Source organism: Schistocerca serialis, chromosome 2 (assembly GCF_023864345.2).
Source record: "Schistocerca serialis cubense isolate TAMUIC-IGC-003099 chromosome 2, iqSchSeri2.2, whole genome shotgun sequence".
Classification (NCBI taxonomy): domain Eukaryota; kingdom Metazoa; phylum Arthropoda; class Insecta; order Orthoptera; family Acrididae; genus Schistocerca; species Schistocerca serialis.
The window spans coordinates 138,323,213-138,344,388 of record NC_064639.1 but is presented as its reverse complement, the minus strand read 5'-3'; positions in this window follow the sequence as shown (position 1 = coordinate 138,344,388).

The following is a 21,176-nucleotide window of genomic DNA, read 5'->3' as shown; positions in this document are numbered from 1 at the left end:
TTTTCTTCTCTTTTATTCCTTTTAGTGTTTGTTACCTTTCCTTCGCCGGCCGAAGTGGCCGTGCGGTTAAAGGCGCTGCAGTCTGGAACCGCAAGACCGCTACGGTCGCAGGTTCGAATCCTGCCTCGGGCATGGATGTTTGTGATGTCCTTAGGTTAGTTAGGTTTAACTAGTTCTAAGTTCTAGGGGACTAATGACCTCAGCAGTTGAGTCCCATAGTGCTCAGAGCCATTTGAACCATTTGAACCACCTTTCCTTCATCCTTGTGGTTTTTCATTTTTCTCCTTTTTATGTTGTACATATCGTTTGTTTTATTCTCCTTCTTATGGCACTGTTTTATTCGGAACAAGGTACCGATGACCAAGCAGATTGGTCCCTTCCCCCTCTTTTAAACCAACCCACCAAGAGCTAAATAATACTGAGACCTGGTGAATGTGGTGGCCAGGGGATACGCTACGATTAATCCTCGTCTTCACAAAACCAGTCCTGGATGATGAGAGCAGTGTGAACAGGGCCGTGTCGTCTTAGAACACTGCATCAGAATTGTGGAACAAAAATTGTACTGTGGGATGGACATTATCAACCAAATTGATCGCACAATTGTTGGCATTCATACGATGTTGCAGAGCAGCCATGGGCTCTTGGGATACCACGATATGGGCTCCCAAATCATAATCGAACTCCCGCCATATTTCACTCTTGGGACGTAGGCTCGGCCAGTAGTTAGTGTGAAACGAGACACATCCTACCAAATGACCTGCTCCGATTGCTCAGTAGCCGTTTTATGGCTTCGGTGCCACTTTTTCCTCTTATGGTCATTTACACTGAAGTGCCAAAGAAACTGATACAGACATGCGTATTCATATATAGAATTATGTAAACAGACAGAATATGGCGCTGCGGTCGGCAACGCCTGTATAAGACAAGTGTCTGGTGGCGCAGTTGTTACATCGGTTATTGTTACTATAATGGCAGGTTGTCAAGATCGGGACGAACGACAAAAGAAGGGAAACGTTCAACGTGACAGAACTGCAATCCTTCCGTAAATCGCTGCAGATATCAATGCTGAGCCATCAACAAGTGTCAGCGTGCTAACCATTCAACGAAACATCATCGATATGGGCTTTCAGAGCCGAACGCGCACTCGTGTACCCTTGATGACTGCACGACACAAAGCTTTACGCCTCGCCTAGGCCCGTTAACACCGACATTGGACTATTGATGACAGGAAACATGTTGCCTGATCAGTCAAGTGTCGTTTGAAATAGTATGGAGCGGATGGGCGTGTACGGATATGGGGACAACCTCATGAATCCATGGACCCGGCATGTCAGGATGGTGGAGGCTCAGTAATGGTGTGGGGCGTGTGCAGTTGGAGTAATATGGGACCCCTGGTACTTCTAGATACGACTCTGACAGCTGACAAGTACGTAAGCATCCTGTCTCATCACCAGCATCCATTCATGTACACTGTGCATTCCGACGGACTTGGGCAATTCCAGCAGGACAATGCGGCACCGCACACGTCCAGAATTGCTACAGAGTGGCTCCAGAAACGCTCTCCCGAGTTTAAACTCTTTCGCTGGCCACCAAAATCCCCAGAGATGAACATTAATGAGCATATTTTGGATGACTTTTAACGTGCTGTTCAGAAGAGTTCTCCACCCCTCGTACTCTTACGGATTTTGTGGAGAGCCTTGCCGAATTCATGGTGCCAGTTCCCTCCAACATTATTTCAGACATTAGTCGTGTCCATGCCACGTCGTGTGCTCGCAAGGACTCTACACCATATTAGGCAGGTGTGCCAGTTTCTTTGGCTTTTTTTTTTTTTTTCATTGTCCGCGAGTTCGACACTAAGTTCTATAGTGACTTTTGCAGCTGTCATCCTCATACTTTTCGTCACAGTCCTGTTCAATGGCGCTTTGTCGCAACCACATTTACAAACTTTCGTCCGCTTTGTGACTTAGTGGATGATTTTTTTTCCTGATTTTTCTGTCAGCGGTAGAAATCTCCGATGGTGCGCCTTTTGAAACAACAAAGGCTTCGGCTACGTTCGTTACGGAAGCGCCAACAATTCGAGCATCAACAATTTGCCCACTTTCGAATTCACTTACATCCGACATAATGCACTCACACACTATTCTCACCACAGCTGACACTTGCAACGTATTGAGGACATTGAACAGATGCCGTTCTCGGTTAAATACAACAGCGCAACATGCAGGCGTGGCTAGCGTCAGCATTTATGTTAAAGCATGCATATCTCATTGTGTTTCCATATTTGTCTCCAGTCCAGGTGTAGATACGGTTAGGTTTAAAAATTAGAGGCTGCAAACTGATTTGTATTCATGGAAAAACACAAAGTGGAGAAAGAAAAGAAGGAGAAGGAGGAAGAGGGGAAGGGAAGAAGGAATGAATTAAAATTAAGGTATAAGATGACGACGATAAGTACAGAGGCGACTCTCAGTCTCGGACTTTGGGAAGAATGTGGGGGAAATGACACCTGAGAAGAACCATCCATGCTTTTGCATGAAGAAGAAGACCAGTCCATTATGTCCTGTTCACCGTTGTGGAATTATTCAGTGGAATGTTCTGTCCAGGAAGTTACGAACATGTAAACTCCAATGCGGTACTGTTGAGCGAGGATCATTAGCTCTCGTGCTTCGCGAACTGACTTTGATTGACTTCTTTGGAAAGTTTCTCTGATCTCTACCGTTTCATCAGATGTGCGTTTTCCTCCCAGTACCTAACAGAGCGATGTGGGGCCTTGGTTAACACGCTGGACTCGCATTCGGGAGGACTACGGCCATCCCGACTTAAGTTTCCCGTGATTTCCCTAGATCGCTTCAGGCAGTTGCCGGGATGGTTCCTTTGAAAGGGCATCCTGCCGTAATTCGAACTTATGCTCCGTCTCTAATGATCTCGTTGTTGACGATATGGTAAACACTAATCTCCTCCTCCTCCTCCTTCTTTTCTCAGAACCTAACTTTATTTTTACACACTCCGTGCCTAGGAACAGTCACACCAAGTCTTAATCTCTTAACCTCTAATGAGCTCCTCCGAAACTGAAATCGGAAATTTCTTTGGACAGCAATGGGTGATTTCATTTCCGTATACCACATCACGCATTGGGCTCTCCGTTGCGGTGTGGTCATTACTGGCAATTATTTAATGCTTGAAACAAAACAAAAGCAACAGCTTAGGAAAAAACCGTACACAGAAATTTTGAGTCGCTTTAAACGAGGACGCAAACGAGGACTGAGATTTTCACTCATAGATTTTTTAATTGCATTTGGAAATCAGGAGGCTGGCATGTGGCAACCGTCTATATCCTGCCTAGGAATCAGAAGATAAGTGATCCTAGGTTGGATGTCGATGTCGTGGGCTTCGCCCTCGATCCCTCCCCCTCCCTCCCACACACACACACACGCACACACACACACACACACACACACACACACACACACACACATACATGGGCACACACACATAGCTATTCCTGAATGCCTCCGACAGTGTGCTAATATTAGAGCCATTCTTTTGTTCAACTTGTGTCGTTAATTACGTTTCTCCAGTCACCGAATATGGTATACAGACATTTATACTTCGTTCAGCGCGTGAATGGAATAGGACCACAAGTCACTAATTTTAATCAGAAGAACCATCCACCTCACCCTTACAAATATTTTCTATTTGTTTTTGACTTTTAAATCTCCACTCCAAGTATAGTAGAGCGGGGTGTTCTACATCGAGCCCACTATAAAGTCGACGTTCTTTTCAGCCAGTTACCGACTGGGCTATTAATAAGGCAGAGGGATCCCCAGATGGGAACAGAATAGGTGGGAGAGGTTTACCAGTCCAGGCATTTACCTGACAATCAAGCGAAACCTCCCAAAACCTTTGTCTGGACTCCATTGTCTCGGACATAATCAGAAATCTGTGTGTTGTCTATGAGACTGAGTGTCATTGCAAGGATCAGTGTCGGCTGCCTGCGTTGGTACTTAAAGGTACATAAACATATTAAAAAGTGAAATACGTAGTATTGATGTTACAATAATATTTATTTTATTTCTTTGTGAACCTCATATTGGCTTTCTGGGCTATCCTCAGAAAGCATAAGACGAAACGTATTGTTCATACAGCTTCAACAAGAGCTAATATCCCTACAGAGAATGTTCTTGAAAGTTATGTGAACGAAAACATAAACATATTGAAAAGGTCCACAGAGAAACTCTGAACAAATAAACCTCATATTACAATATATACAGAGAGATGAAAAGTAGAAGGACTTTTTGTAGCCTTCAGTCTTCTGACAGGTTTGATGCGGTCCGCCGCGATTTCCTCTCCTGTGGCGATCTTTTCTTCTCGGAGTATCCACCTGCAACCTGCATCCTCAGTTATTTGCTGGCTGTGAATTCCAGTCGTTGTCTTCCTCGGCAGTTGTCACACTGTACAGCTCCCTCTAGTACCATAAAAGTCATTCCCAAACGCCTTAACGGATGTCCTATCATCCTGCGTTTTCCATATATTCCTTTCCTCTGCGATTCTGCAGAGAACCTCTACATTCCCTACCTTATCAGTCCACCTGCTTTTCAACATTCGTCTGTGGCACCACAAACTTCGATTCCCCATTGTTCCGTTTTTCCCACAGTCCACGTTTCACTGCCATACAATGCTGTGCTAAAAACGTACTTTCTCAGAAATTTCTTCCTCAAACTGAGGCAAATGTCTGATGCTAGTAGAGTTAGGTCAGGAATGCCCTTTCCGCCAGGGCTTGTCTGCTTTTCATGTCCCTCTAGCTTCGCCCGACATTGGCTATTTTGCTGCCTAGGTTGCAGAACTCCTTAACTTAATCTACTTCGTGATCACCAATCCTAACGCTAACTTTCAGACTGTTCTCATTTCTGCTTGGTCTTTCCTCGATTTATTCTCAATCCATATTTTGTACTCATTAGACTATTCATTCCATTCACCAGATCCTGTAATTCTTCTTCACTTACAATGACGACAGCAGCGTCATCAGCGAATCTTATCTTTGACATCCTTTCACCCTGAATTTTAATTCCACTCGTAAACCATTCTTTTATTACCATAATTGCTTCATCGATGTATAGATTGAACAGTAGGGGCGAAAGACTACGCTCCTGTCCTACATCTTTCTTAATACGAGCACTTCGTACTTGGTCTTCGGCTCTTCCCTCACGAACAGACAAGAAAATGCTTGGGGGTCAGAGGAGGGCAAAAATCCAGTGGCATGTTGGAAGCGGTCAACAGTTGTGAAATTTACATTAAACATATTACCTTACGATGGGGAAATGTAAACTGCATACTGCTGCCTTAGCAAGGTTGAATAAGGCAGTTGTATTTGATTACTAACGATTAAGTCAGATTTTTGATTGGTTTATATCCAGAATTTCAAGTAATGATAGCTTTCTGTATTTATTTGCGCTACGGAGAACATCACATTTAATATCATAAAAATGTCACTCAGAGCATTCTCAGCAAACGAGGGACTTCTCGTTTTCAATCTACAACTCTTTTCACGTTCAGTCAATGTAGCAGATAATCGCCACCTGTCATCATTCTTATTCATCGCAGGTATCACGTACTTCGCTGAAGCTAAAATGACTGAGCTACATTTGTCACACAAATTTCAGAAAATTCTAATAATTTCACTGTGTTCTGAGGATGGAGCAGAATGTGGATAACATTATTTCTAGTATAAAAAGCGGTATGTATATTTCCTGGATTACACACTCATGATCATAAATTAAGAGTAATGCTGATACATGGTTCGCGGGTTTCAATCACCTCGGGGTATGACCATGCGGTGCATTTACCTGCGGTCGTCGCACGGTGGCGCTGGCAGCAATCCACATGCGCAGAGGTGTGTTGGTGCATGTCAGAGTACGGTGCAGCGAGTAAGTGTGCAGACGTTTCCAGACGTGCTAATGGTGACTGTGTGTTGAAAATAGCGCAAAGAACACACATTGATGACGTTATGAGGGGTAGAATACTAGGGCAACTGGAGCCTCGTAAACCACAGCAGGTCGTAGCACGGGCCCTCCGTGTGCCACAAAGAGTGATCTCTAGATTATGGCAACGATTCCAGCATACGAGGTGCGGCTAGAAAAAAACCGGACTGATGCTGGAAAAAACATTTATTTACAATTATTTACAATTTCATGTTATCTCCTTCAATGTACTCTCCTCCTCGGTCTCTACACCGCTCCATACGAATTTTCTACTGTTCATAGCAATGCTGCAGATCATTTTCGGTAAGTCCATACATTACTTCCGTCGCTTTTTCTTTTACTGCTTCAACAGTCTCAGATCTAGTTCCTTTCAAAGCTGACTTGACTTTAGGGAAAAGAAAAAAGTCACAGGGGGCCAAATCAGGTGAGTAGGGTGGATGATCTAAGATGGGAATGTTGTGTTTTGCTAAAAACGTCTTCACTGACAACGCACTGTGAGCTGGGGCATTGTCTTGGTGAAGGATCCATGACTTTTTTCTCCACAAATCGTTCCGTTTTCTCCGTACTCGCTCACGTAGGGTAGCCAGGACGCTAGTGTAGTAATGCTGATTCACTGTTTGTCCCTCTGGTACCCGATCAATGTGCACAATCCCTTTGATGTCAAAAAAAAAAACAATCATCATTGCCTTGAATTTCGATTTTGACATTCGTGCTTTTTTTTGTTGTGGAGAACCAGGAGTTTTCCAATGCATCGATTGGCGTTTAGTTTCGGGATCGTAAGTAAAAAACCACGATTCATCGCAAGTAATAACATTTTGTAAGAAGGTGGGATCACTTTCAATGTTTTCCAGGATGTCAGAACAAATCATTCTTCGGCGTTCCTTCTGTTCAATTGTGAGACACTTTGGAACCATTTTTGAACACACTTTGTTCATGTTGAAACTTTCATGAAGAATCTGCCTAACACTTTCCTTGTCAACTCCTGTTAACTCAGACACTGCTCTGATTGTTAAACGGCGATCTTGTCGAACAAGTTTACCGATTTTTTCAATGTTTGCATCAGTTTTTGCTGACAATGGTCTGCCAGTGCGAGTGTCATCACTGGTGTCTTCGCGGCCATCTTTAAATCGTTTGAACCACTCAAACACTTGTGTTCGCGATAAACAATCATCGCCGTACACTTGTTGTAACATTACAAACGTTTCACTTGCAGATTTTCCTACTTTGAAACAAAATTTGATGTTAACACGCTGTTCTTTCTGTACACTCAACATTTTCCGACGCACAGACAAAACGTCAACTACTTAAAACAGACGCCACGGGCAGACTGAGTGCAGGAGGCAGATGAAACTCGAGCAGTAGGCGGAGCGAGAGTCACGTGACAGGCCACGCGACTTTCAGCCTTATTGCATTCGTTTTATTGTTTCACCAATACTAGTCCGGTTTTTTTCTAGCCACACCTCGTACAGGCGCTACAGTTCGGGACGTCCACATTGTACAACACCACAAGAAGACCTATATCTCACTATCCACTATCCGTGCCCTATCACTGCCACGGAGTACTGGAGGTAGCCTAGCCTTGCTCGGGACCTTACCACAGCCACTGGAACAGTTGTCTCCAAAGACACAGTCTACATACAACTAAACAGACATGGTTTATTCACCCGGAGACCTGCAAGGTGCATTTCACTGACCCCTGGTCACAGGAGAGCCCGTAAAGCCTGCTGTCAAGAACACAGTACATGGTCATTGAAACAGTGGTCCCAGGTTATGTTCACGAGGGGTCCAGGTACAGTCTGAACAGTGATTCTCACTGGGTTTTCATCTGGCGTGAACCAGGAACTAGATACCAACCCCTTAATGTCCTTGAAAGGGACCTGTATGGAGGTCGTGGTTTGTTGGTGTGGGGTGGGGTTATGATTGGTGCACGTACACCCCTGCATGTCTTTGACAGAGGAACTGTAACAGGTCAGGTTAATCGGGACGTCATTTTGCACCAGTATGTCCACCTTTTCAGGGGTGCAGTGGGTCCCACCTTCCTCCTGATGGATGATAACGCACGGCGCCACCGATCTGCCATCATGGAGTAGTACCTTGAAACAGAAGATATCGGGTGAATGAAGTGGCCTGCCTGTTCCCCAGACCTAAACCCCATCGAGCACGTCTGGGATGCTCTCGGTTGACGTATCGCTGCACGTCTTCAAACCCCTACGGCACTTCAGGAGCTCCGACAGGCACTGGTGCAAGAATGGGAGGCTATACCCCAGCAGCTGCTCGACCACCTGATCCAGAGTATGCCAACCCGTTGTGCGGCCTGTGTGCGTGTGCACCATACTGACGTCGGGGTATACGCGCAGTAAACAGTGGCGTTTTGTAGCACATGTGTTTCGGGACAGTTTTCTCAACTTATCACCAGTACCGTGGACTTACAGGTCTGTGTCGTGTGTGTTCCCTATGCGCCTATGCTGTTAGCACCAGTTTTGTGTAGTGACATGATGCGTGGCACCACATTCTGGAATTATCCTTAATTTATGAGCATGAGTGTACTTTCTTGGCTACCTGTGTCGTGCTGCCTATACAAAGCAAGTAGCTCCAGTTGGTGTCAGTTGATTTAGTGCATTCTGAGGAGGATGTTGTTGTGTGTTGCCTCTTCTTTCTACTAAGCATGAGGGCATGCCGAAAAGTAATGCCTCCGAATTTTTTATGCGAAAACTTCTATAACATTTTATATAAAACAGACATTATCAACTTTCTATATCTTTGTTCTTGATGTCTACGTATTTATTTCTCAAAATACTCACCCTGGCAACGAACACATTTCTCCCAACGAAAGACCAGTTTGTTGTTACCGTCACTACAGAATGTCTGACGTTTCGATGAAGTCTCAACCTCGCCTTTGCTGGCACCGCTTCGGCACTGTTAAGGCCTTCTTCAGCTTTGGTAAACAGCTGAAAATCTTGAAGAATAACTGCTTGGCTGCTCTTGTAAACAACTTTTCTTCACGACCGGTCTTGTAGCAAAGAAATCACACAATCAGGTTAGATATGTTAAATAATAAAATTCAAGTTGCAACATCCAATGTTATTCTCAATTACGATGCAAAGTTCCCTTAGACATGCGTTAATGCCCGGGCCGGAAAAATTTTCATTGTCTTCATTCCATTCTACAGCTGATATTTCCCCATATTCGCAACTGGGTTTAATGTATTTCGTAACGGCTGTAGTCGCCGCAGTGCCTGCTCGCATCGTAATTCAGAATAACACAGGCACGACAATATCGTATTAGTCCGCCGACACCGGGCAAGATACTTTCAAGTAAAATGTTTCACTCATGCAGGAATGTACATAATGGATGTACCAGTACAGGTTGTAAGCGCATAGTTGACGACATATGGAAGTTTGGGTCTAGCCATAAGTCGCGCACGGATAGCGAAATAGTAAAGCAATCGCCCGTGATAAGCGGGAAATCCGGTTTAAGTCCTGATCAGGCACAAATTTTCATTGTCGTCATTCCATTATACAGCTGATGGTTGTACATATCTGCAATTGTGGATGCATTTAAAATATAGTTACGTTAAACACGGTCACCTTGCATGCGTGAATTCTGAGTCGTCTGATGGCAGAGGGCTGCAGATTTGTAGATACGAAGAATCTGGAATATTAACAGAGTTTATTTTATTTGAAAAGCTTTTGAGAGTGTTCACATAAAAAATTCAGAGGCATAACTCTCCAGCACACCCCTGTATGGTATCATTTAGGGTAGGTGCTTAAGCATTACTATACCAAATTTCTTGGCTTATTCTTAACTCTATTTGAAAATCTGGTCCCGTAGATACTATAGTAGGCGATGCACCATAGATTTGAAGGCTGGATATCTGTGAGTTGCAGGGTACTGCGAAGTGGTAGGTATCAATGCGTCTGTAGAAGTTATTTTTTTGTTTATTTTTAAAAATTGCAAAACGTCTTGGAGAACTCGAAGAAGGTGTTTCCTTTGAATATGGCTGTCATGTTGCGCCGACGGAAAGGGTAATTAATGTACTGTAATTTATTTAACGCACTTTAACGACTGATTTGTCTTGCTTAAATGTCCGTCTGTCTTTGGTGGACTTTCAGAGATGTGGAATCGTTTCCTGGCACGAGATATACGCAGTAACCCATTATAAATGTGTTGATTTCCTCCTCTTGGTCTTATGTAATTAAAAACTGAAACGGGATCGTAGTAATTACATTCTTATTCACCGCAGGTATCACGTACTTCGCTGAAGCTAAAATGAAGTAGAAATTATAACTCGAGCAGAGCAGAGAGCGGCGGAATTACGATGAAATACGCTGTTGGAGAAGGCGATCGGGTGGCACACAGTAACTGAAACTTCCGCGAAGGGCTGCTTCCCGCACTTTGAGCGCGTTACGTCCGCGCGAGAAGTTTCCACCCGGCTGTGCACAGTCGGTATCCTTTAGTCCGCCCGAGTTTCTGGCCAGCTGTTCTCTTGTTGATCTTTCATTCGCCGCAGCTGTATTGGACTGTGAGGACACGGCGTGTGGGGGAGTTAGCTTTAGGGAGGCTTGGAGGTGGGGTGGGGGAACATTCGACAGGAAAAGTTCGCGGAAGTGGAAGCCGCGGCAGATGTCAAACTGCAGCCAAGAGCTAAAATCGTTACGCGAGCCACCGTGCTGAACTTCGGACGGACCGCGAAATTTGGCGCTTAGGTTATTGCCCTGAAGCCGCAGAACTGGAGTAGTGGCTTCAAATTTCCGGCCGACAGTCCTGATTTAGGATGATCAGTGTTGATTCTTCTGATGCCCCTCAATTTTGCAGTTTACCAACACAGGCGCAAGACGGTGTTCGCTATATTTGTCCAATACTCTGCCCTGCTTATACCAGGAGTCTTCGGCCAGCATTGGTGCGATTTGGTGTTCAAGATGTAAATAATGTCTAGATTCGAGTGGGGGTTATGAACAAATTGATTACTAGTTGAAGCCATACTCCTTGTTTTATTCCTTTTTTTTCTATCTCCGTACTCTCCACCCCTGCCTATAGCTCACTTTTAGTTACTTTCTCTGCATGGATTTTATGCCATTACATACGCGTAGTTCTTATTAAATTACAAAATTTCTTCCATTATCTTCTGTATTCTGGAAGATGGAAGAAATTAATTAAAGTAACAATTTATTTTGTTGTGGTATGTTCCTTTCTTGTATCAACTGTTATTTCTTAGTATTCATTTAAATTGAAATTCTTCTTGATTCAAAATCAAATGGTTAGGAAAATTTTTAATTCCGTGCAACTAAAAAAACAATAAAATGATAAAGTATCTTTTCGTGAGTACGTTTCTTCATGCTTAGCCTTTTTTAAGGTAATTTCTCTTTTTTCTGAAATTCTTTATGTCTTTATCTAAATACAAAATTTATTTCTCTTTATAGAAGCAAATAATTCTGACACATAATCTAAACCCGCCGGCCGGTGTGGCCGTGCGGTTCTAGGCGCTTCAGTCTGGAACCGCGCGACCGTTACGGTCGCAGGTTCGAATCCTGCCTCGGGCATGGATGTGGGTGATTTCCTTAGGTTAGTTAGGTTTCAGTAGTTCTGAGTTCTAGGGGACTGATGTCAACAGATGTTATGTCCCATAGTGCTCAGAACCATTTGAACCAAGCCAATCTAAATCCAATCACTTAGTCGCCTATATAAGCGAAAGTTCTTGCCTCATCGTAATGTGGCAGAGGGAACGGTGGCAACGGAAAGTGTCTCGGAATTGTGTGGAGTTAAATTCTCAGCAGTATTTAAATATACACTGATTCACCAGAACATTATGACCCTACATCGATATAAATTCGTCCACACGACACCAGCGCCACCTGCCGAGGAATGACTGCTAGTCAGACACCATACTGTGCATGTACACTCCTGGAAATGGAAAGAAGAACACATTGACACCGGTGTGTCAGACCCACTATACTTGCTCCGGACACTGCGAGAGGGCTGTACAAGCAATGATCACACGCACGGCACAGCGGACACACCAGGAACCGCGGTGTTGGCCGTCGAATGGCGCTAGCTGCGCAGCATTTGTGCACCGCCGCCATCAGTGTCAGCCAGTTTGCCGTGGCATACGGAGCTCCATCGCAGTCTTTAACACTGGTAGCAGCCGCGACAGCGTGGACGTGAACCGTATGTGCAGTTGACGGACTTTGAGCGAGGGCGTATAGTGGGCATGCGGGAGGCCGGGTGGACGTACCGCCGAATTGCTCAACACGTGGGGCGGGAGCTCTCCACAGTACATCGATGTTGTCGCCAGTGGTCGGCGGAAGGTGCACGTGCCCGTAGACCTGGGACCGGACCGCAGCGACGCACGGATGCACGCCAAGACCGTAGGATCCTACGCAGTGCCGTAGGGGACCGCACCGCCACTTCCCAGCAAATTAGGGACACTGTTGCTCCTGGGGTATCGGCGAGGACCATTCGCAACCGTCTCCATGAAGCTGGGCTACGGTCCCGCACACCGTTAGGCCGTCTTCCGCTCACGCCCCAACATCGTGCAGCCCGCCTCCAGTGGTGTCGCGACAGGCGTGAATGGAGGGACGAATGGAGACGTGTCGTCTTCAGCGATGAGAGTCGCTTCTGCCTTGGTGCCAATGATGGTCGTATGCGTGTTTGGCGCCGTGCAGGTGAGCGCCACAATCAGGACTGCATACGACCGAGGCACACAGGGCCAACACCCGGCATCATGGTGTGGGGAGCGATCTCCTACACTGGCCGTACACCACTGGTGATCGTCGAGGGGACACTGAATAGTGCACGGTACATCCAAACCGTCATCGAACCCATCGTTCTACCATTCCTAGACCGGCAAGGGAACTTGCTGTTCCAACAGGACAATGCACGTCCGCATGTATCCCGTGCCACCCAACGTGCTCTAGACGGTGTAAGTCAACTACCCTGGCCAGCAAGATCTCCGGATCTGTCCCCCATTGAGCATGTTTGGGACTGGATGGAGCGTCGTCTCACGCGGTCTGCACGTCCAGCACGAACGCTGGTCCAACTGAGGCGCCAGGTGGAAATGGCATGGCAAGCCGTTCCACAGGACTACATCCAGCATCTCTACGATCGTGTCCATGGGAGAATAGCAGCCTGCATTGTTGCGAAAGGTGGATATACACTGTACTAGTGCCGACATTGTGCATGCTCTGTTGCCTGTGTCAATGTGCCTGTGGTTCTTTCAGTGTGATCATGTGATGTATCTGACCCCAGGAATGTGTCAATAAAGTTTCCCCTTCCTGGGACAATGAATTCACGGTGTTCTTATTTCAATTTCCGGGAGTGTAGTATCAGTGAGCGTGCTGAACCTTGTGTAGAATGTGGAAGGTGCGCGATATATCTGAGTCTGACCGAAGGCAGATTGTGATGGTGCTGTGGCTCTGCACGGATTTTGCATTTATTGATTATCATGTTTTTTGTGGTACCTGTTGTTTCATCTTTACGAAGTATGATATTCTGGAGGTACTAGTCTACTTTAAATTCAAATTTAAAGTACATATATTTGCATATTTATCGCTTTTGAGTATATTATCCTCATATTTAAAGGAAATGGCCGTAAAGATGCATATTTATACATTTAGAGGTCATATTGAGGTTCGTTTTGTTCCCTAACAACCCAGGAACCTCCAAGAATATTAGGCCAATAAATTTCCAAAGTGAGACAGTAGGGGACAAGCCATCAGAAAAAAGCCTTTCAGGTAAACGTGGGTAGCGTATGGAGGGACATAGTCTTGTTTTTCCTCTTAGGTATTCTCCCCGATTAAGATGCTAAAGACTTGTGGTGGTTCATTGTTGCAAGGTGGATGATATAAGTAAAAACGTGCTTCGGTATCTGTTGCCCGCAGTTAATGCATATTCAGGTCGATCACCTGATTTCTGCAGTGCGCCAACAATGCCCTACTAGCTATTGTTGGCATTGTGGAATATTTTAGAGGACAAGGGGTTATTTTTAGGAAATATGGTGCGAAATTGTGATTTAGTGTGTTTCAGTGCGCGATGCACCAGCCTCAGGGCAGACGGTGGACGAAGGCTGGCCGGCGCGTTATGCAGGTGACACAGTTTTGCAACGAGCGTCGGTATGTGTGTACGTGCGTGGCAGCCATCAACAGCCAGAACGCAGCATTAGCAGAATTACGCAGGCGCGGGCCGCGTGTGGCGCAGTTGCGTTAGCCAACACATCGAGAACCTTCTAATAAACACGGCGCCGCGTAACCGGCGGATTCAGCAACGGTCTGCACTATTTAAGGGCATCAGAGGTGGGCGTCGGGATCGGTTCAACCGATTGGGCGTTCAGTCGCTGTTACGTCGTCGTCATCAGTGACGCTGTCCCCGAGGACCGGCCGGCGGAGGGCGTTGCCCGCTGCTGCACCGGCGACTCCCGACGTCGTCACGAGCCACTGCGTCTGCAGGAGGCGCGCTGGGTTGGGCCTTGTGCTGCTAACCTCCTACTGCCTGCGCAGCCACTGATCGAGCGTGGTGTCGCATTCCCCGGGCTGCATGCATCAGCACACCACCATCACGACACGAGCGATGGGGCTGAGCTACCTGAAAATGTATTGGAAGAACCAACAATAAAGAGGAAGGTTGCTAAAAACAGCCACCTTCTTCTACCCAGCCACACCATACAACGCCAACCACGTCACCCGCTCTGGTCATCCCATTACAATATGAATCATTCTTTTCTGTGTTTCCATGCTGTTCACATCGACTCTTTGCTACCTCCTTCAAATTAGGAATATGCCCAGGCCAAAAACCAATAATTTACGGAAATGTATCGGGAGCGATTGTGCTTCCACTATGGACGAGAAAATAATATTCTGCCAACTATGTGAAAAAAAAGGTAAGTTGAATTTTGTTTTTTTCTTTTTCGGTAATTTTTCAAGAAATTAATACGATTATTACGTTCATTTTTAAATTTACGTCCATGTTTTCTATGTATGAATGCGAAGGAATAAAAAAACCTTAAGGAATTACCTCATCATTCTTGATAATTAAAAAAAGAAGGCTTCAAGCCACAATAATTCTACTTTCCCATGCACCACACTGCTGGCGCAACTCGACGTTCACAAGTCTAGCTACAGTGCCTCATACAATTGTCCACTGACAACGCCATGTGATCCACTGGCACCTTTTAGCCTGCATGGGAAGAGAAAACTTGTTCCCGACTGTGTGCATTCTGCGCTACCTCTTTACTCACTAATGCTACACGACATTTGCAGATGCGATAAAAATTTTGAAACTTCCCCTTTGAACAATTTTATATATAACTGTGCTTAAACTGATACACAATATTTTTTTTTTTTTTTAGAGCAACGCAATCTGACTTTCAAAAAATCCCTACAAAAGAATGGCCCTGACTAACATTAAACTATACCTTTCACAAATCACTTACCTCACAAAAATCATCGCTGGTCAAGCTACTGCAATACAGCGAGCGCCACTACTGCCAGCTAAATAAAAGATTCAAACTATGGAAGGCACTAACTACTCATAGGGATAGTTAGCAAATGAAAGATATTAGTAGAGAACAAACAATGTATTTACCTTGATATCATCACATATAAATATAGCAGTTCATGACAAATTTCAAAACTCCGCCATCTCTCTCCCCACATCCACCACTGCTGGCGGCTCACCTCCAACTGCGCAACGCTACGCGCTGTTCACAGCCAGCTGCCTAACACTACAATGGCGAGTATTACAACAATGCAACGCAGCCACAGACTGCACACAGCACAGCCAGTGATTTTCATATTGAGCGCTACGTAACATTGCCAATAAGAAAACATAAACAGCCTACTTACATAGAGAAAACATAAACAGCCTACTTACATAGCCCCCATGCTCCCCACAAAAAATTTTACAAAATTTTTTTGGGCAGTGGCCAATAATGATTTGATAAAATTTTTCATAATTACAATAACAAAGAAATCAAATGCACACACTTATTGATACAATGTTGGTCAAAAGCTAAAATTTTCTCACAGTCCATAAAGATAGTCCTGATCATTCATTACAGTAGAATAGCAGTGTTTTTCTCAAAGTCTGAGCAGTAAAAGAAAATGCACACGGAAGTAGTGGATTTCCATGCAGTCTTGAAGAAGTAGTGTTGTCCTTCCAACGGAAAGACAGTGCTGACTCTCAACATGCAGACAAGTATTGGGTCACAACAGAGCAAACCCACTGCAGAGTCAGTCGAAGTTTTGATGAATATTGGTAGGTAGGTCATCACAGAGCAGACCCACCGTAGTCCTGGTAGAGATTACGATATTGGTGGGCCACCAGAGGTGCAGACCCACTGCAGTCCTTGTAGAAATAATGGTATTGATGGATCATCAAAGATGTAGACCCACTGTAGTCCTTGTAGAGATAATGGTAAGATTCCAGGTTCGTATCCTGGCAGGGTCGCCATATGAAACTTCCCCTTTGAACAATTTTATATATAACTGTGCTTAAACTGATACACAATATTTTTTTTTTTTTTTTAGCACAACGCAATCTGACTTTCAAAAAATCCCTACAAAAGAATGGCCCTGACTAACATTAAACTATACCTTTCACAAATCACTTACCTCACAAAAATCTTCGCTGTTCAAGCTACTGCAATACAGCGAGCGCCACTACTGCCAGCTAAATAAAAGATTCAAACTATGGAAGGCACTAACTACTCATAGGGATAGTTAGCAAATGAAAGATATTAGTAGAGAACAAACAATGTATTTACCTTGATATCATCACATATAAATATAGCAGTTCATGACAAATTTCAAAACTCCGCCATCTCTCTCCCCACATCCACCACTGCTGGCGGCTCACCTCCAACTGCGCAACGCTACGCGCTGTTCACAGCCAGCTGCCTAACACTACAATGGCGAGTATTACAACAATGCAACGCAGCCACAGACTGCACACAGCACAGCCAGTGATTTTCATATTGAGCGCTACGTAACATTGCCAATAAGAAAACATAAACAGCCTACTTACATAGAGAAAACATAAACAGCCTACTTACAATTTATAAAACTGGAAAAGAAGGAAATAGAATGGGGCTTGAACCTAAGGGGTATCTCACAAGTATTTTCTAACCATGACTTACTAAATAAACTGACGGTTCATGTCACCACCTGCCCCCTTGGAATTATTACACTCTTCTTGAAGTCAGAGGGTATTTCGCCTGTCTCGTGTGTCTTGGGTGAAATGTGAAATAGCTCTGAGGGAATCTCGTATACTCGAGAGGACATGTTTCCGACCTGCCATAATTTACAGTCTATAAGACCCTACGGAGTATAAGATATATCTTAATTATTTAGCAACTTTTTTGAAAAATAACATTTCTATCATTATTTATTAGATTGGAAAGCCAGACTAAAAAAAATTCTTAGCTTATAAAACAGAGCTGACCTTTAAAATCCGTGAAAATCGGCATTTGAACTTTCTCCGTCTTCTTCCTCTTCGTTGTCATCGTTGTTCTCTTCATACGAGGGTCATCACTGCCACTGAGAGTGTTCCTTATGCCACACTTCTTGAAAGATTTAACAATAATGTCTTCTCCCACCCTAGGCCACAACCGTTCTATCCACTAAGACACTAGTTTCACTGTAGGCGTTCGGCATGAATTCACGTTGAGTTTCATCCATCATCCATTTGTTCCATTCCTCTCTCATATACACTTTAATTCGTTTATTTATCATGACATGAAGAGGTTGCAGTTATGAAGTAAGTCTTCCCAGAATAACAGCAAGCTTTTTATTTCCCTGTCTCAGTTTCCCTTTAACAGAATTTCTCACATGACTACTAAAATGATGTTGTACAAGAAGACAACTCTTCTTTAATAAAGCACCTTTTCTTCTCTCCCACATCCTTTTGCGGTAATCCATAGTTTCATACCAGCCTCGTCCATTCAACCATTGCCATGTACGTGAACAACAAGACATGATAGTAAAAACTGGTTCAAATGGCTCTGAGCACTATGGGACTTAACTTCTGAGGTCATCAGTCCCCTTGATCTTAGAACTACTTAAACCTAACTAACCTAAGGACATCACACACATCCATGCCCGAGGCAGGATTCGAACCTGCGACCGTAGCGGTCGCGCGGCTCCAGACTGTAGCGCTTAGAACCGCTCGGCCACTTCGGCCGGCGACATGATAGTATTTCAGAATATTTTCGGCATGATAGCGACATGATAGTATTTCAGAATATTTTCGGCATTGTTTTGCGTTTGAAAATGATCATTGCATTAAATATAGTACCGTCAGTACAACTTGAAAGGACAACAGCGTAGCGAATTTTTTCATGTCGGCTTGTTTTTATTGTTACAGTTTTAGTACCTTTCTTGGCAACAGTTCTGTTACTCGGCAGAGGAGCTCCGCCCATATTCTCTGTTTGGCTTAGTTCCAAACCGAGCGAGGTGGCGCAGTGGTTAGCACACTGGACTCGCATTCGGGAGGACGACGGTTCAATCCCGTCTCCAGCCATCCTGATTTAGGTTTTCCGTGATTTCCGTAAATCGCTTCAGGCAAATGCCGGGATGGTTCCTTTGAAAGGGCACGGCCGATTTCCTTCCCCATCCTTCCCTCACCCGAGCTTGCGCTCCGTCTCTAATGACCTCGTTGCTTAGTTCCAAGTAAAAAGGCAGATGTGTAATTCACTGAGCGGTTGCAGTTAACTGTGGTGGTGTTCTGCGTTACAACGTAGTGCGGAGACGATCATTGCGAAACTGGAAGAAGGATGGGGAGTGACGAGTGTCGCCCAAGTGTTTGTTATTGCTCACAGCATTGTTTCACCTGATTGGTGAGCTTCCCAAACCACACACGCTGCTGCCCGAGGGAGAGGAAGCAGCAGCAGATCACCACTACGTTCTGAAACATGCAAGAAGAGACGCATGTCAAACAGCGACTGTCAGACAGCGAGTGTATTTGCAACAACATTTAACACTGGCGGCTATATGGCAGTGGTCTCTTTGCTGTTGACACGCGCACCACGTTTTCGATGGTGCCAAGAGGGGCTGGACCAATGAGAAGTGGGGTCTCGGATAAGAACAGATTCCGTCTGAGTACTAATTCCGGACATTTCTTCATATGGCGAGAGGTTCCAACACGTAATGGACGAAGGAACAATGTTGAATACGATCGTTGTAGTGCTCCAGAAGTTATGATGTGGGTGGCACAATTCTGCATGGCAGTACTAGAACACGGCGCACTCAGCTACCAGTGTTGGTGTTTTTGTGTCGTCATTGCCACTCTAGAGTCTTGTACCAGGGGAAGCAAGGAGAGGATGTTGTTTGATGGCCAATATACTCTTTCTATAACGCAACTGCACCCATGTATTAACAGGGTTCTTTATTCATAAGAACGAGAAGCTACTTATCTTAAGCTACTCCGTGTGAAGTCGTACAAGCCCTTCCGTAATAGTCCACGTTAGCCTCACTGCTGGTGAAGAACAAGTCCCACTATGCACACTACTCACATGTAGCCAGTGGCACGAACTGACAGATGCCAACAAGAATAGTTGACTACGACTGAGTGTGACTTGGCGACTCTCTGTGACTGACTGTGCCCTCCGGTCCGCAGCGGCGATCTAAATACTGGCAGTGGAGAGCGCGCTGGTGGCACGTTGCTTGCCGGTCTGTCTTTGGCCTCTCTCCTGATAGGCCCACTTGATTCAGCGCCTGTTATCGATATCTTGCAGCCTCTTTGCCGATCAGTGTGCTGGCGATAGCTTACGCCAAAACTGGCATGACACTATATTCCTTCCCAATATTTTCTGGGGTATATTTTGCCCTGACTTCAGTTTTATTGATGGCATTGCGCAACCTTAGCAAATAGCGCAGGTAGAGGAACTCTCCAAACAAGAGTGTAATTGGCGAATGGACTGGCCTGCCCATTCCCACAACCTAAATCCCATCAAGCACTTTTAGTGTGCATTAGGGAGATGTATAGCAGCACTTCCACATGCACCAATCACCATCCTGTAGTTGTGAACCGCTGGTGGAGGAATGGAAAACCCAACCACAACCTTGGCCGTCATGGGAGAACAGTGCAATGCATGCAGTGCCACTCACGATTATCGCACACCCCATTAAGAACCATGTCCCGCCTTCTGTAATGTCCAAGGGACCATCATAACTCGCAGTGACCTCATTGTAATTATTTTATTTGAATAAAAGTGGCGTTTCTGTTAACTTCATTGCCGGACGTGGTGGCCGAGCGGTTCTGGGCGGTACAGTCTGGAACCGAGCGACCGCCACGGTCGCAGGTTCGAATCCTGCCTCGGGTATGGATGCATGTGATGTACTTAGGTTAGTTAGGTTTAAGTAGTTCTAAGTTCTAGGGGATTGTGACCTCAGAAGTTAAGTCCCATCGTGCTCAGAGCTATTTGAACCATTTTTTTGTTCATCTCATTGCACGTTTGTTTTCAGTTATCATCAGTACTATACGGTTGAAGTTCTTTCTCTTTATCATTCAAGTTTCAACGAGGCTGTTACTTGGTAGTGACACACTATGCGACAGTTACTTTAGTCATTGACTTTTGCACATCGATGCATATCAGGTAAAAGAGTTAAATTTGTAAAATAATTTTTATTGATTGAATCCTTTTTTACTTCGCTGTAACTTAGTACAGTACTGTTATGTGCTAATGACTTAAGCAGTGAAAACTGCGAGTGTCATGCCACGAAAAATGCACAAGCTTTTTTCAATTCACGGAAATCATAGAAACAGTCTTCCCACTTGAAATGAAGTTTATTTCAATCTGTTTCCGCCAGTCGCGTTGTTGTAGCACTCCGTCAAGATGGCTACTGCAATTGATCTTCGACTGAAGCAACGTGTTGTTACAAAGTTCCTGTGTTACGAGTAAGTGACAAACACTCAGATATATGAGAATGACGCTTTCGCTCACTGTACTGAAAGTCGCTGCACAGGCAAGTCATCCGATCACAGTGGTCACGACAGTACTCGGGACCTACTGCGCAGCGAAGACTGACCACGGCAGACACTCACGAGAACGTGCAGGATATTTAAAATCTGCTTTAGGCTGACAAACGTGTAACGGGAAACGGTCCGTCCGAGTCGGAATAGGAGAAGCGAAAGTAAACAAAATATTAAGACAGTTGAAATCGAAATAGGTTTGCACCAGTTGTGTTCTGAGAATGCTGGCGGATGCCCACA